Source organism: Odontomachus brunneus, unplaced genomic scaffold (genome assembly GCF_010583005.1).
Source record: "Odontomachus brunneus isolate Ranch 3 - 2012 unplaced genomic scaffold, Obru_v1 Obru_scaffold_030, whole genome shotgun sequence".
Taxonomy (NCBI): Eukaryota; Metazoa; Arthropoda; class Insecta; order Hymenoptera; family Formicidae; genus Odontomachus; species Odontomachus brunneus.
Genome location: NW_022639480.1, coordinates 1249002 through 1263697, shown reverse-complemented (window position 1 = coordinate 1263697; position 14696 = coordinate 1249002). Strand labels below are relative to the sequence as shown.

The following is a 14696-nucleotide window of genomic DNA, read 5'->3' as shown; positions in this document are numbered from 1 at the left end:
TCTCTCTCTCTCTCTCTCTCTCTCTCTCTCTCTCTCTCTCTCTCTCTCTCTCCCTCTCTCTCTCCCTCCCCGTGTTTCTCCTTCTTTCCTCCGACGCGCTCTTTTCCCCGTTGACTACACTGCCGGAAGATGCGCGGCTGTCGTGGACCGCGCTTAATTTCGTAGCCCGACATCGTGGAATCCACGAGCAACATTCGCGAGCGCAGAACCACGAAGGAGAGCGGAAGAGGCTTTATTTATTTTCCTTCTACCGGCGCGACTATAAAATGTTCCTAATTACACGTTTCCTGCATGACGCACGAATTCATAATCCCCGCTACGTTTCGCGAGCAAGAGGACGATAATAATCAGCGAGAATGTCTCCCGAGACATATTTGTACGCGCGCGTTATTTGTAGCGGGCTCTCGTCGGCAGTCTAAATATTCCAGGCCCTTAAATGTAGCGATTCAAGTGCACGAGCGCGCGCTCTCTCTCTCTTTCTCTCTCTGTCCCTTTCTTTCTCTTCCTTTCATTCCTTTCGTCCCTCTGTCACGCTGTTTTTCCGTGAAAACCTCGGAAATAAAGAAAGCTCACCCTCGTAAAAAATGCTTCTTACTGCCTCCCCTTCCCCTCAATTTTCGGAAAATTACTAGTTGTTACCGAAGAAAAAACAACAAGTTTACACGAAACACATGTGTACAACTGTCGCTTCCTCCATGACTCGTGATACAGCTTCGACGAAGAGCTTCCCGTTCTTTATTCTCGAAATGGAAAAGATCACCTCGAGCGAAATACGCCCTTGCTCCCCCGCCCGGCGAGGGTGAGAAACGTAGAAGACCACTTTCTGAAAATGGCCTTTTTTCTTTTCCCAAACGAATCGAAAAGTTCGTCGCAGACCAACGAGACGGTGTTTCATGCGTAATTTAAGCGGTCCAAGAAGGTATATCCGCGAAAACATCTTATTCATATGGACGAAGAAAGATCATGCGACGAAGCCTGAGAGGACGAGGAGGAGGACGCTGCCGAAAGTATCGCTTGGAAAATTTCATGCGGCTATCGGATCCGCGAGAGAGGCCGTACGTATCCTCCCCCATTCCGCTCTGAAATATCTCTTCTGGGCCTGACTCGGCGGAGGCAAAAAGAAAGTAGAAGGAAAATGGATCTCCTTATCGAACTGCTCTCTCCCTCCCTCCCCCCCCATGAATATGCAGCCTTGATCGACCTTGTACGGTTTACCCATCCGGATAGCTGAGCTCAGGGAAGAAAGTACGTGCGTGTACATTGGGAGAGTCTTTGGAAACGTGCCGGGAAATATGCATGCGCGGACCCGACCTCGCGGCGCATGCAAGATGCGGCGACCCGATAAAAAGTGCATTTTTGGCTGCTCCCGAAGGACCGCGGCGCGCCCTCGCCCTCAGCGTCGCGTCCTCGCATTCCCCGGTTATTTTCTACGGTGTCCTCGCGTTCGTAACGCGACGAGAGCGGCCGACCGGCGTTGTGAACGTAAGTTGTCGTGTTCGTCTCACGATATTGCTGTGCGCGCTCGCCTCCAATCTTGACTTAAGCACAACGTATCGCGCCTCTTTGCGAGATTTCCCGGAATATTACCGCGTGGCAAGCTTTATTATAACACGATGTGATTGTGCGCCGCGATCTCACTGCTGTGGTCACCGCCGTGCTTTAAAATCCACCGTGTTTAAGCCATCTTCCGGCGCGATATCCGCAATATATTACGACACCTCCCGCGCAATACTGAGAGTCTCTAGAGATCGACGGCCGCGAGCAAGACTATAACGAGACAGAGAGAGAGAGAGAGAGAGAGAGAGAGAGAGAGAGAGCCGTCAAATATTAGCTGGACAATGTCGCATTGCGCGAAGCGGCGCGTATGCAGATCGGATTCTCGCAATTATGTCGCGCGACGGCCTACGAATCGGCCACTTGTTGACGAGCGCTCTAGCCGGGCGATCGACACGTCTATAAATTAACTCTGCGCGATGCGTCCATTGGTGGGACCAATTAATCGACGTTCGGGACGACGGATCGCGCTCGATACTGCGCGTATCGCACGCGCAACGTCGTAAATCACACGCGGCATTACGCTTAATTGTGCCGCCGTTTCTGCTTCGTCTCGCGAGAGCAAGAAGCACGATCGGCTCGTTTAAGGGGATGCTAAAGTCGACGACTAACAATACCGATAGCGCGGAGACGACCGTCACTAACACGATCACGCTATCCTTTTCGTATTTCTTGTAGATATAGAATTTACGTAAACGTGCGTTGCTTTGTTTTACCATATTCAGCGAAAAACCTAACCACGCATACGTGTAGAAATCTTTCTGCAAACTTTTCCGATATTCTTAAGCTTCTGAATTCAGATGCGAAGGTGCGGCAATGTTCTTGAACATTTTTCTGTTTGGAGCATCCCCACGCTCTCGGTATGCACAAGCCGCAGAACCTTTGGATTAGGCAAATATTACGCTAACTGACAGTTTGAGATTTTACATTTAAAATTTCCTTTCCGTTTTCGTCACATATGGAGCAATGCTCCTATTTATTTTTACACGTACTTCCATTGCGTAAAAGCATTTGCAATTCTATACAGACGATACGACGTAAACTTTGAGGAAAAATGTTGGTATACCGTCGATAAAGCTTTCAACATCCCCTTAAGGAGGTCAATCGCCTCAGCCCAATCGGTCACTTCGAATTTTTTACGATCTTCTCTTTACATTGTGTTATTCTAAATGCTTAAATTTTAGAGTATCCTGCCAAGTGTCAATCTTTCGTCTCTTCACCGCATAAGAATCGATACTTGGAGCGTAAATGCAGCGCGAGCAAAGCCGGGTGAGCAGAGAGATCTTTGGAAAGATTGAAAAGAGCTGAATGACACGTGACTCGAGCGACAGTTTAGTTAGTTCTCTCGTTTTCCCGTATGTCGCGTGTACTTGACTTCACTATTAATAAGTATCAATCAACGTTACAAATTCGTTGGTCAATATACAATTCTACACATACTTCAAATAGAATATTCTATATATACTTCAAATAGGAAATTCAAATTCAATTCTATATTTAAGTCTGAATATTTTGCGTATAACAAACTTCAAATAACGATTAATACGGATATTAGAAATGAATTTTTTCAGTTAAAGTGCTATTACAAATATAAAACCGTGAATATCGTATAATTTAAATAAAAAGACTAATATTCATTAATGATACTCATTAATGATATAAATTCAAATTCACAGGTCTGAATATCTCACGTGAAGCAAATTTCAAGCAATGACTGATATAAGAGCTTAAGTGATGAAAAAGGCACAAAATACTTTCTATTTTCGGTGTAGGTCAAATAGAACCAAAAGAAATTTATTGATGCTTCAGGATGTTAAAATGGGCGTTAAATGGAATATTGAGGTCAAAGGAAGAATCAAGATTTCGGCTCAAGAGAACTGCGTTATGGAAAGATGAGAATCTGACTCTCCGTTCGCACCACTAATTTATTCAGCTTCGAAAAGTGAATATTCAATAAAAAGCGTTGAACAGCGTACCTGGGGAGTATCCAAAAAATCAGTTTGCGACCACGGCTTCGTCGCAAGCATCGCGGTATCAGTCATTATTTCACGTGCAGAGTCGGGCGGTGCAATATACACGTATCTCGCGCATATGCTTCTTGCCCCGCGTGGGCGAGTTTTTTGTCTTTTATAAGATATATGACGATAAAAAAAAACTCTGGCGGCGGTGTATACCGACGACAGCTCGTTTCTCGAACTTTCCCTCGCGCGAAAGGGAACGAGCTGTTTTTACAGAAGAAAACATAAAACTGGTAGATCGAGCTGCCACGTAGAGAAATATGTGGTTTGCCCGTGCATCATATGGAGATATGTTCTATATCAGCAAAGCGCGTTATTCTCCCGACTAGGACGTGCGTTTTGCAGTCGGCGACCCAGAAATCATAACCCAGCATGTGTGATTTTGCGCGGAAACGCGCGTCGTATCGTGAATGCAAAAATACCTCCGGTTATTATCGCTAGCAGCTTGAAAACCATGTTTGCGAGATTGAGCAGCCACTGTCGACATCTTGTGAACGCTCTCTCTCTTCCTCCCTCCCCTCTCTCTCTCTCTCTCTTCTTCCTCTTCCTCTCTCTGGCATCATATGCATACGTTATATTCGCGAGCGCGCTTGTCCCTCTGACGTATATACTGCGCTTAATTCGACAGTTTACTTATTTAATTGAATTCATTAGAGAAGCTGCAGAGAAGTATCATCCTACGAGACAGGCTCAAAGTCGCAGACCGTTTTATTGGACGATATCGCGCACGATGCCAATATATCCGAAAACGTGCGGACTCGCGACCACCAACGACCGAATGCACATTGACCTCAGGCTTCCGGATCGTTTTAATTATTTTTCTTTCGCTGCCGTCGCAATCCGCCCCGTCCCGTCGCATCGCGTCGCGTCGACTCGCGATAGTCTGAGAGACTCGAGAAAATTACAGACAGCCTCGATAAATATTAACTCCGTAGTCGGGAAAGGTCGTGGGATCTACCCCGAGACGATTCGCCGTTCCCGTCCGTCTCGTTTCGCAGTTCTGCCGCGCCGCCACTACTCACCCCGGGCTTCCATCCCTCCGTGTGTCGCCGTCCCCTCCGTCGGCTACCGCCGACCCTAGAATTTGAGACGACCAGAAGCGACGAAACGAGCGGACGGGTCTGCAGCGGGAGAATGTGATCCGTGGAGGTGCGACGAGCCGGAAAAGATGGTCAATACCATCTTCCTGCAATCGCAAGACGCCCCTGTTTATTCGGGCTCAGTAGTACGAGTCAGCGCGTGGCCAGACGGCAGCGACGCGACGTGTCGCGCAACCAGCGAGGAAACTCGCAGCTTCTCGTTCGCGAAACCGCAACCGCTCGCTGAGGCCGTGCACGCCGTCGCTCGTCGTTCTCGAAAGTTCACTACGCGCGAGATGCACCCCGACCAGAATTCCCCTTTCTCCCTTACTTTTCTCTCGCATTTCCCCTCGCATTTCCACTGTTAATGGCTGACTCCTGTACGATGCGCTCGCGCGAATTTCGCACGATCAAACGACCAACAGACCATCCCTCTCATCACCCCCGCGCGAGAACAAAATATTCGCCTCGACCTACTCTGCGATTACCTCGTTAGTTCCCGATGTGGTTCTCACGCCTGTCGTCTCTCTTGTAAAACAGAAAGCGCGTCTGCATTTAAGCTTCTAGTTTCAGGGGGTGAGAAGATGTCTTTAGCGATCTTTTTTTTTTTAACTTTGCGAAGAGCAGAGAGTGCCAATAAGAGGCCTTGCCTCGCGGATCTTGGTGCGAAACTGATTCTCAAGACAATAATGATTTCTAACGGCGTCGGACACACACTCTGAGAGATTAATAATGTTGCAACTAGAGGAAATAATTGAAATAACAATAATGCCATCTTCGTTTCTTATCACAGGTATATCAGGGCGTTCTACAAAGTTGCCAACTATTCTCGTAAATATACGGATTACCGAGTAACTTCGCAAATTGCAAAGTGGCTGCTTTTGTTCCCGCGTCGGTTTGCGCGCGAAGTAAGAAATTAGCGCAACGGCATTCAGCCATGAGTGCTGATTCGCGATTGCGTTCTCGAGGATTCATTGGTTCTCTCTCGTTCCCACAAAATCTTTCTTACCCTCGCGTCTCCCCTTGTCTCTTCCCGTCTTTAACACTCCCTTGCTCTCTCTCCTTCTACCTTCTCCTCTCTTTCTCTCGCTCTCAAAGGTCGTATAAACCGATTACTCATTTATTGCCGCGTTAATAACCTTGGGAGACCACGGCGTGATAAATTATTCGGTTCGGTTTATTTTTTTACGCGTTGTCAAAGTGAAACGCTGCCGATTATACCGAAATGCAGACTAAAGAGGATCGAGTAGTCGGGAGAGTCTGTGAGCGAGGTCTATAGACGAAATGAGTATCACAAAGAAGGGCTTGGTAAGCGGAAACGGATTCCTATCAAATGCGAGCGTTGCGCAAAAAAGAGATATCGCTCATCTTACGGTGAGTAATTTGTTGTTTCGCTCATCTCGTTCCACCCGCACTCTCCGCCTCGGAGACGTCAAAGGGACGCTGGATACCGACGTAATGTAGTTTCAACTTACAACAATTTTATCAAATTGCAGCAAATCTTCCCTTCTTCAGAAGAAAGTGAATAAATAGAAAAATCCAATCATTCACAAATAATCTTATATAATCTTCCTCATAAATATCGAAGTAGACATCATCCCAATTGCTTGATGGCGTATGTATATTCGCCCACAGTAAGTTTAGATATTTAAAGATGTAAAGAGAAATAAAAAAAAAAACTAATAGCGCCCGCATACTTGAATCTTTTCTCTCAGCATCGACTTGAACGCGGTATTTTTCTACGAGTAGCATCCCCTTAATCTTTTGAAGCACAAAATCCTCAAAACATATTCCTATAAAATATTCATGTCACATGTCTAGAATGACAATCCACGAGATCATTTCTTTCAAAATTAATTTTTTTTCTATTTTCCTATTTTTACAGAATATAGATGGTTTCACCGTGTGCAAAATATTTCAATTCCTAATCGTTTTTTGCTCTTTACTTTATGCTCCTTCTCTAGGCAATTATCTATTTATCCTATAGAATATATAAAATAAAACAACATACAACTCCTTTTGTTACAAATTATGAAATATTTAAGCCTCTACTGCCCAAATTAATATTTCATGTTTAAAAAATTGTTCATGTTTGCCTAAACATAAGATGTTTAAAACTAAAATACTCAACATGTATGAAGTGAAACTTTACTTTTCTAATTTTTTATTTTGCCAAAATAAGTTAGTGACTCCGAAGTCACGTTGGGCAATTGCTATCGCTGCCAACGTGCTAAAAAAAGACAGCCATATTGTGACTTTTACGTCACATCGGTCAAGGCAAGAACAGCGTTTATATTGGAGATAAATGAAACTGGATTGTGACAGAATCACAGTGGGCAGCAGAGAGTTAACACTGTACATAGGTGATCTCACGGTAAAACCATTGTGCTCGAAAGGGTTAACGGCCGACAATCGTGACAAGTGCGGCGAAGTGCGTTTTTCTCGACCGGCTCGATTCGCGCGGATCGATCTTCGGAATTCCAGCGTGGCAATAATAGCGAACGCGACGCGAAATAACCGCCGCACACGGCGGAAGAACACGCGGCGGGATAACGCGATCGCGGGGAGATTCAGCTAGAATTTCGGGAGGAAGAGTTTGTTGCGCGCTCGTTCCGCATTAAGCCGGCGTCTTGATTTCGCCGGAACGCCTCGCGGTGCAATATCGAGTAACAGAGGCGAAGACGAAACGACGCGAAGGCGCATTACGTGCCCTTTGATCCCTACCTCGGAATTTCGTTTCGTCTCGAGTATGCGCGCCGCTCGCCGGCGAGATGAGCCGTGGTATCGCGCGCGTAGCCTCGCGTGCTCGCTTAACGCTTACCGTAATCGTTACGTTAACGCGCGCGCGTGCCCCGTTATAACAATTTCGGTTCCCTGCGGCTCGGCGCCGACGGGAAGAAGTCGTGCGGCAAGAAGATCGGCGAATTCCGCGAGAGAGAGAAAGCCGCGCGGGGTCGACCGCGAGCCCGCTCGACGCAAATGAAAAGAGATTATCTCCTCTATACGCAAATATGCGGGCCACCGGGATGTGCACCTGCGCGCTACATTACGCTGTTCCCGCCGCGATATTTTCTCGTCGTCGACCCCTCCGTCGGTTCTCGTCGTGCCGTTCTCTCGCGGCGCCGGCAAAGTGGAGCGAACGTGCTGCTCTCCAGCGCGCCGCGCGCGAAGAGGAACAGGGCTAAATTAGTTTCGTCCTCTCTCTCTCTCTCTCTCTCTATCTCTCGCGGTTTCTTCCTTCCTTCTTTCCATACGAGGACGACTAATGAACGATCCCCGGATTTCGTCGCGGTTGACGAGGCAACCCGGCCGAATTGAGCGGCGATTTCGGAGTATCGCCTAATACTGAATAATCGATTCCAATCGAGAGAACGATGCGAAAATCCGTTCCTTTCTCTCGTCGCCTCGCGCCTCTACCTCTACCTTCGCATATCCTGCGACCTCTGTGACAGTTCATCAATGCGCGTCGCGTCTGCATGATTTCGCGGATATGGAGAAGCCGACCCACCATCACCATCACCAATCAATCGTGCTCTGTCGCGAACGAGTCGACGCGAGATGAAAGAGGAGCGCAAAAGAGCCGTGGAGGAGGTTGGATATCGCGGTGGAGAGTGGGAGGAATAATTATTCCTCCGAGTAACCGTGCGCGCTGTGCATTAAACGACCAGTCGTCAGCGCATTTAAACAGCCGCGGTGCAAACAAATCAGCGAATTGGTGCGCGCGCGATCGAATACGCGCGAATGCCAGGTCGCCCTCCCTCCCTCCCTCCCTCGATTGTTCGGCCAATTAGCCGAACGAATAATGCCGGGCGCGAGACTCCCGGCGCGAAACTGAATTTACGTGACTTCGGGCTCACGTACAAGTTGCACGTGCGCCGAAGCAACAATACAATTATCCGCGCCGTGGACGCGCGCGTTCCGAGACAGCGACGAACGCCAGCGACCTTAGCAAACTTCCGCGTCGTCATCCTCTCGGCCCTTGCGACTAGTCGGTCGGTATCGATCTATCGCGACTAAGCTTTTAAGAGTCGCACGAACGATCGAGGATAGGCCGCCGAAAATCGGCGCACAGCAAAGCGACGTGAATTACCCGCGGGAAATATATCCCCCGCGGCCGGGAAGAATTATCGTTTCGCCGATTCGTCGATAACCGCGCGCTCGTGCCGGACGAGTGCCGCCAACGGCGGTCCTTCAAAACGCGCGCGGCCGGACAATGCGATACGCGCGCGTTACACCACTACCACTACAATGCGCCCTCGTTTTCAGAGACGACACCCTGTAATCACCGAGAGATCGCGGTATCGCGCGCGACACGTCCGGGCGCGCGCGCGGACGGATAACGATCCCCGGCGTCTTCCCAGTCGATCCGGCGCGCGCCATGATTTATCGACGCGAGATAATTCACTCGCGTCGCGCTTCCGTGTCGCCGCTGTGTGACCTCGTAATTCTTTCGCGTCGCCCGCGTCCCGACCCGCTCCTCAAAGCACTTTTCCAACGCGCGCGCGCGTCGACGCGTGTGTCCTCGAGTCGAGATCGTAACCCTACTTTCGACCTGAACCTTCTCACGTGACCATACGGAGGAAATGACCAGATATTGGACTTTCTCCAACAATTGTCGAATTGTACGTTTCATCGTTGCCGAGTGTACGCGCATAAACTACTCTAAATATCGATTATCTTTGAGAATGACTATAAGAGCGCATTATCTTGGCATTATTGCAGAAATTACAGCCTATAGCATCATACCTGAATTTACCCTATTTTAAAGGATCACGTGGAAACTGAAATACTACTTAACGTCTCTTAATGACATAAAATACAGAGGATCCTTCTAGGGTTGGTGCAGAAGGACCTTTCAGCAAAATAATTCGAGTAGAATCGAAAAAGTTTGAGCAAAAACGGCAATTTTTCTCAAAAAAATTAATTTTTGGGGAAAAATCGTTTTTTTCTGTTTTTTTTTTTTTCATTTACCTTCAGTTGAATGCACGCAATTATCTTCTTTACGGAAAGAAAAACAAATGTGAGACAGATTCTGACTGCGGACACACATGAATTTTTCCCAACAAATTTTTCTACCCTTGGGAACGAGACCGAAAAAATCCGCAGAAAAATTGAAAAAAAAACCGGTCCTTTTTCGTGGCTTCGAAACTATATTCATGAGCTGACGAAATAACTTCGAAGGGTAACCTGCGACCGCACCGTAGTCGATCCTTCAGTCTCTCGTGTTCGAGTCCGATTTCATCGACACGTGTGAGAAGATCTCGCTGAAATTTCCCAATCGAATAACAATTCGCGACGAGACGACGAAGCAGTCACGCCGCCGCCGCGACGAATCGACGCGACGCCTCGGCGATCGTCGTCGACTGCGCGGCTCGGCGCGTGCACTTGCACCTGCCGGACACGAGGCGCGCAAGCGCTCAGGTGCTACGAACCACCGCACGGAGGTAAAACGGCGCGCGGTCGAGAGCTTTCGTAGTCGGCATCGGCCATCCGCGACGCGAACTTTCATCCGGACGGTAGTCCCGCGCGCGTCGCGGCGCCATTTACGAAGTTGTCACGCGCGCGTCGACGGCCGAGAGTGGTGAGAACGAGCGAGACAGTGACGCGCGCGGCGAACCTTCCTCTCGGCGAATACACAGGAACAGTACGCAGCGGATGAAAGAAAGAAAAAGAAAAACGAAGGGAACACACGTCGACAAGTGTGCGGTCGCGTCTCCGGGACGTCACGTTCGTTTCAGTGCAAGAGAGCTTGCTCGCAGCCCGAACATGGGAATCGGCTGGAGGAGCTGAAGATCACGCGCGTCGTCGTCGTCCATCTCGACGGCAAGCAACAACGGGACTGTCGTGCAAAGAGAACGATATGCCGTCTTCCCCTCGCGGGCGGTCCCGCGGGAGCGAATTAAAATCACATCGCGTCGAGTGGCGTCGGGGTTGATTTTATCAATCCTGGACTCTGCGCCCACGGGCAGTGGCGCGCACGCGAATGAAAAAACTGTTTGAAAAAACAAAATCCGCCACGGCCGACGACGACGAGGAGCGGTGCTGTCTCTAATTTTAATTTCACCGCGCTGCCCCCGCGCCCTCCTCCGCCTGTGCGCGCCAGGATCCGCAACACTACCAGCAGCCACCAGCAGCCAAAACCAGAGCCAAAGCCAGCCAGCCAGCCAGCCAGCAGCCGGGCCGCTTCCAAACCGCGCTCGCGTTTTCGGTCGCTCGATCGCGCGCGATGAAACCAGCGGGCCGGAAGGGTTTCGATGCTGTCCCCGGAATTGCGGCGAGCCGCTCTTAACCCGGGTCGGGCCGCGAAGGTAGGCTGAAAACCGCGAAAGCGCGCCCGACACCCTCAAATCGCCCAACAACGCGAATTAACGCGCTCCCCGAAACAAACGACCGCTCTAAATGTCAGTAATAATCGGCCTCTCCTTCCGCGCTCCAGGCGATTCAGAAGACTGACGTCGCGGCGCGAGTTCAACGCGCGTCTTGCATAATGAATGCGACCCGCTTTCTTTCCGATACGGAAAATCATGCGGATCACAACTGCGGCGGCGCTCGACACCCTCGAACGGTCGAAACGGTCAACAACGGACGCGAGCCAAAATAAACGCGACCCGGGACAACTAGATTGTGTGCGTGCGCGTAATATATGTGCAAAATTATGCAAGTCGCGCTAGGATTCTCGGGCCGACGCCGCACTGAAATCGACGCGAATAAACGCGCGTGCGAGCCAAAATAAACGCGGCCTGTGCGTGCGCATAATATCTGTGCGAAATTATGCGAATCGGACTAGAACTCTCGAGCCGACGCCGCAACTGAAATAAACGGATCTCGGATGCGTTCCGCAAAAATTTCGAGCTGACTCGACTGGGAATATAACGCGCGACGATCGGGAGGAAAATAAGAGGGCCGTCCCGTCGGGATGTCGCGAATTTCCCTTCATCCGGTGAGCCGTACGAATTCGAGCGAACAAGCGAGCGAGTCGTCCGCAAAAGTTCAATCGACACGGCCCGATCGATTGTCAACGCAATCTGAATTTCCGGTTCGCGTCCGTTCAACGTAGCGCGCGACTCCGCGGATTTCTCTATTGTGCGAACTGTCGGGAGGACCGTCGTGAGAAAAATGCGCGATCTCTCGTCGACGATGGGGGTGGAAATCGGCGGAACATCGCGTGTCTCCTATGCGGCGGAGAGAGACACGCCACGTGTTCAAGTGCCGACAAGAATTCCGTCGCGCGCATGAGAGGCGCGGAATTTATTGAGACTCGGAGTAGCCACTCGCTTATCGAACGCCGCGCGGAATCGAGACGTGATCGTTGAAGCGGAAGTTCGCGCGCTCTCTCTCTCTCTCTCTCTCTCTCTTTGCCCCTTCCTCCGTGTTTCCGGCAGAATTACGGGAAGCCGCTCTTAAACGAGATCAAGGAGCAGAGGTGGCGCGGGAATGGCTCGACGGTGCAAACGAGCCGCCTACAATCGAGCGGGGAACGATAGAACGATAAAGAGCGTAGGAACAACTGTGAGGCTTCAATGGACAGGATCGACGAGTCGGTCGTTCGCGGCGAGACAAGACGCGGGCCGGAAATGGAGGAAGACGCGTCTCGATTTCACGTGAGACGATCGGGAGATTTCATCAACAGTTCTCTGGGGGCGGAGGCGCGGAAAGGAGCAATGAGAGGGTAACGCGAGGAAGCACCCGGAATTTTTGCGTTCGGGAGCGAGGACGGTGTCGCGTAGATAGTAGTAGTTACGTGAAATCGAAACGACGATTGAATCGACGACGGTATGACACCAGCAAATATTTCCATAACGCGATTGCTGCAGAAATCGCACGCGAGCAAAATTAGCCGCTGTCGAGATCGAAGTGTCCACGTTTGTGTTTGTGAATGAGTGTGTGTGTGTGCGTGTGTGTCTGCGCGCGCCAGAGGGGACGCTGGAATCCAAAAGATTCGGATGTACCACGGGTTATCCAGGCGACAAAGTGGGACCTTAATGCCGAAACTACCGGCTACCTATAAATCTCCGCAGCGATAAGACAACGCGAAATTGCGCCATGAAAAAATATCTCTGTTCGCGCACCACGAATCTCGAAACCGGCTGAGAGAGGAAACCCTTTTTCTTTCTTTCTCTCCATTTCCTTTGCCGTTTGCTCCTCTTTCGCTTTTGTGCAGCGAGAGAGCATGGGGATAACGTAAGCAAGGGTTAAATGACAGCGCGTTAAGGATTAATGTTCAATCAAAAGTTGGAGACGGGGCGGGGGAGAGATAATCCACCTTGCCCCCCGACGGGAATATATTCATACTCTGTCGAAGAAATTTTTCCCTCTCCCCGGCCCTCGCGCGGTATTAAACTCGGCGGCTCCAACTTACACCGTGCGATCGCGAAAGGGATGGTCTAAGAGCGATAAAATCTTCTTCGTTTATTCATATCGTAATTCCGCCGCCGAAGGAATTTCCTCAAGAATGGCGAGAGAAGTGGGAACGGGACTTGAGAGAGAGGGGAAGGAGAGAGCCGATAGATCCAACAAAACTACCGTGGCGTGAATAAGTGAAGGGATAAATAAATGAACCGGATACACGATGCCCGCCCTTGCTCGCGCGAATTCGAAAGGGAACGCTGCCGCGAAAGAAATCGATTCGCGCGGTCGATACGATCAAGGGACGCGAGGTGCGTGCGGGATGTGCACGTGGTGCACTCACGAGGGCAAAAGGCTATGAGACGAGGAATGAGAATAGTCCCGCCGACTAAATAAACCACGGGGCTCTACAATTCGTAGCGAGCCGTCCCGGCCGACCTCTCGAATTCGGAATCATTTACGAAGCGCGGCGGCCCCCATTGTGACCCCGAGGAAATTCACGCGCGAGAATCACAAGAGGAAAGAAATACCTCTCGCTCCGCTGCGCGTTCTCCTCCCTCCTCTCGTCGATATTGTGCGCCGCGTAAACTTCGCGATCGGGTGCGCCGAATTTTTCTCCTACCAGCTCGCGATCGACCGTGGCGGATCGGAAGGAAGAGCTTCGCTGAATGTACGACGTATGACAGAAATCGCGCATTTATTCTTACCCAGCCATAAATTTGGACATCGCGACTTGGCAGGCGAAATTTCACTGACTTATCGATCAATACATATATACATATGCATATATATATATATATATATATATATATATATATATATATATATATATATATATATATATATATATATATATATATATATATATATATATATATATATATATATATATATATATATATATATATATATATATATATATATATATATATATATATATATATATATATATATATATATATATATATATATATCTTTAGTATTGAATGTGGAACAAGCATTTTCTTTTGAAATTATTATACAATTCTGAATCTCTCATAAAATTGGACGCATATGATATTAGATAAAACTAACTCAACCGGATTATCACAAAATGTCAAGGAGGTAAGATTAGGAGGAAAAAGTGCTATGTCCAGGTTTCGTGCATCCTACATTTTCCACAGAGTCCTATAGGGAATAACCATGCCATATCTGGTCTAGATCGTTCAAAGAGCTTAAAAGTGTATAGGGGACACACAGACAGGACAGAGAGACAAACGTTCTATTTTATATATGGATTGCTCTGCTCCAAATCTGTCAAGAGTTGAATTTTTAAGGCCACGATCGGATGCCAAGAAGCAGACTAGAGAGAGAAAGAGAGAGAGAGAGAGAGAGAGAGAGAGAGAGAGAGAAAGACTGAGAGAAAGAGAAAAACAAATCTTGATATATCTAACAAATATGATGCCGATAAACGGATATGATATGCTAACTAGATAAACAGAATCCTCGCATGATATGCCCCAATTATAAGCGCAAATCACTATTCCGAAGTTAACGCCACAGTGAGTCTGCTCGACAAACAGCAGCTTCCTGTTCGATCTCTACGCTCATTACGGTCGTTCGTTGTGTGGATCAGTAAACTAGGACCTGTGTTAACTTCCTGTCTCTTGTCCCTCTCTCTCTCTCTCTCTCTCTCTCTCTCTCTCTCTCTCTCTCTCTC

The 14696-nt window shown here is 48.9% G+C and overlaps 2 protein-coding genes across 3 annotated transcripts in view; one reads left to right on the top strand and one right to left on the bottom strand.

The window, feature by feature from the left end:
• Window positions 1-14696, bottom strand: part of LOC116843126 (tyrosine-protein phosphatase Lar) — a 754320-nt gene that overhangs the window by 525367 nt on the left and 214257 nt on the right. The window lies entirely within an intron of this gene.
• The window catches only part of LOC116843131 (cell adhesion molecule 2-like), a 136108-nt gene that overhangs the window by 12962 nt on the left and 108450 nt on the right, over window positions 1-14696 (top strand). Inside the window, exon 1 of one of the 2 annotated variants that reach the window (XM_032813237.1) lies at window positions 10812-10959. The exons of the other annotated variant lie outside the window; for it this stretch is intronic. The gene's annotated coding sequence lies outside the window, so the exon portion shown is untranslated. Of the gene's footprint in view, window positions 1-10811; window positions 10960-14696 lie in introns of those variants that run through there. 2 annotated transcript variants of the gene reach the window in all.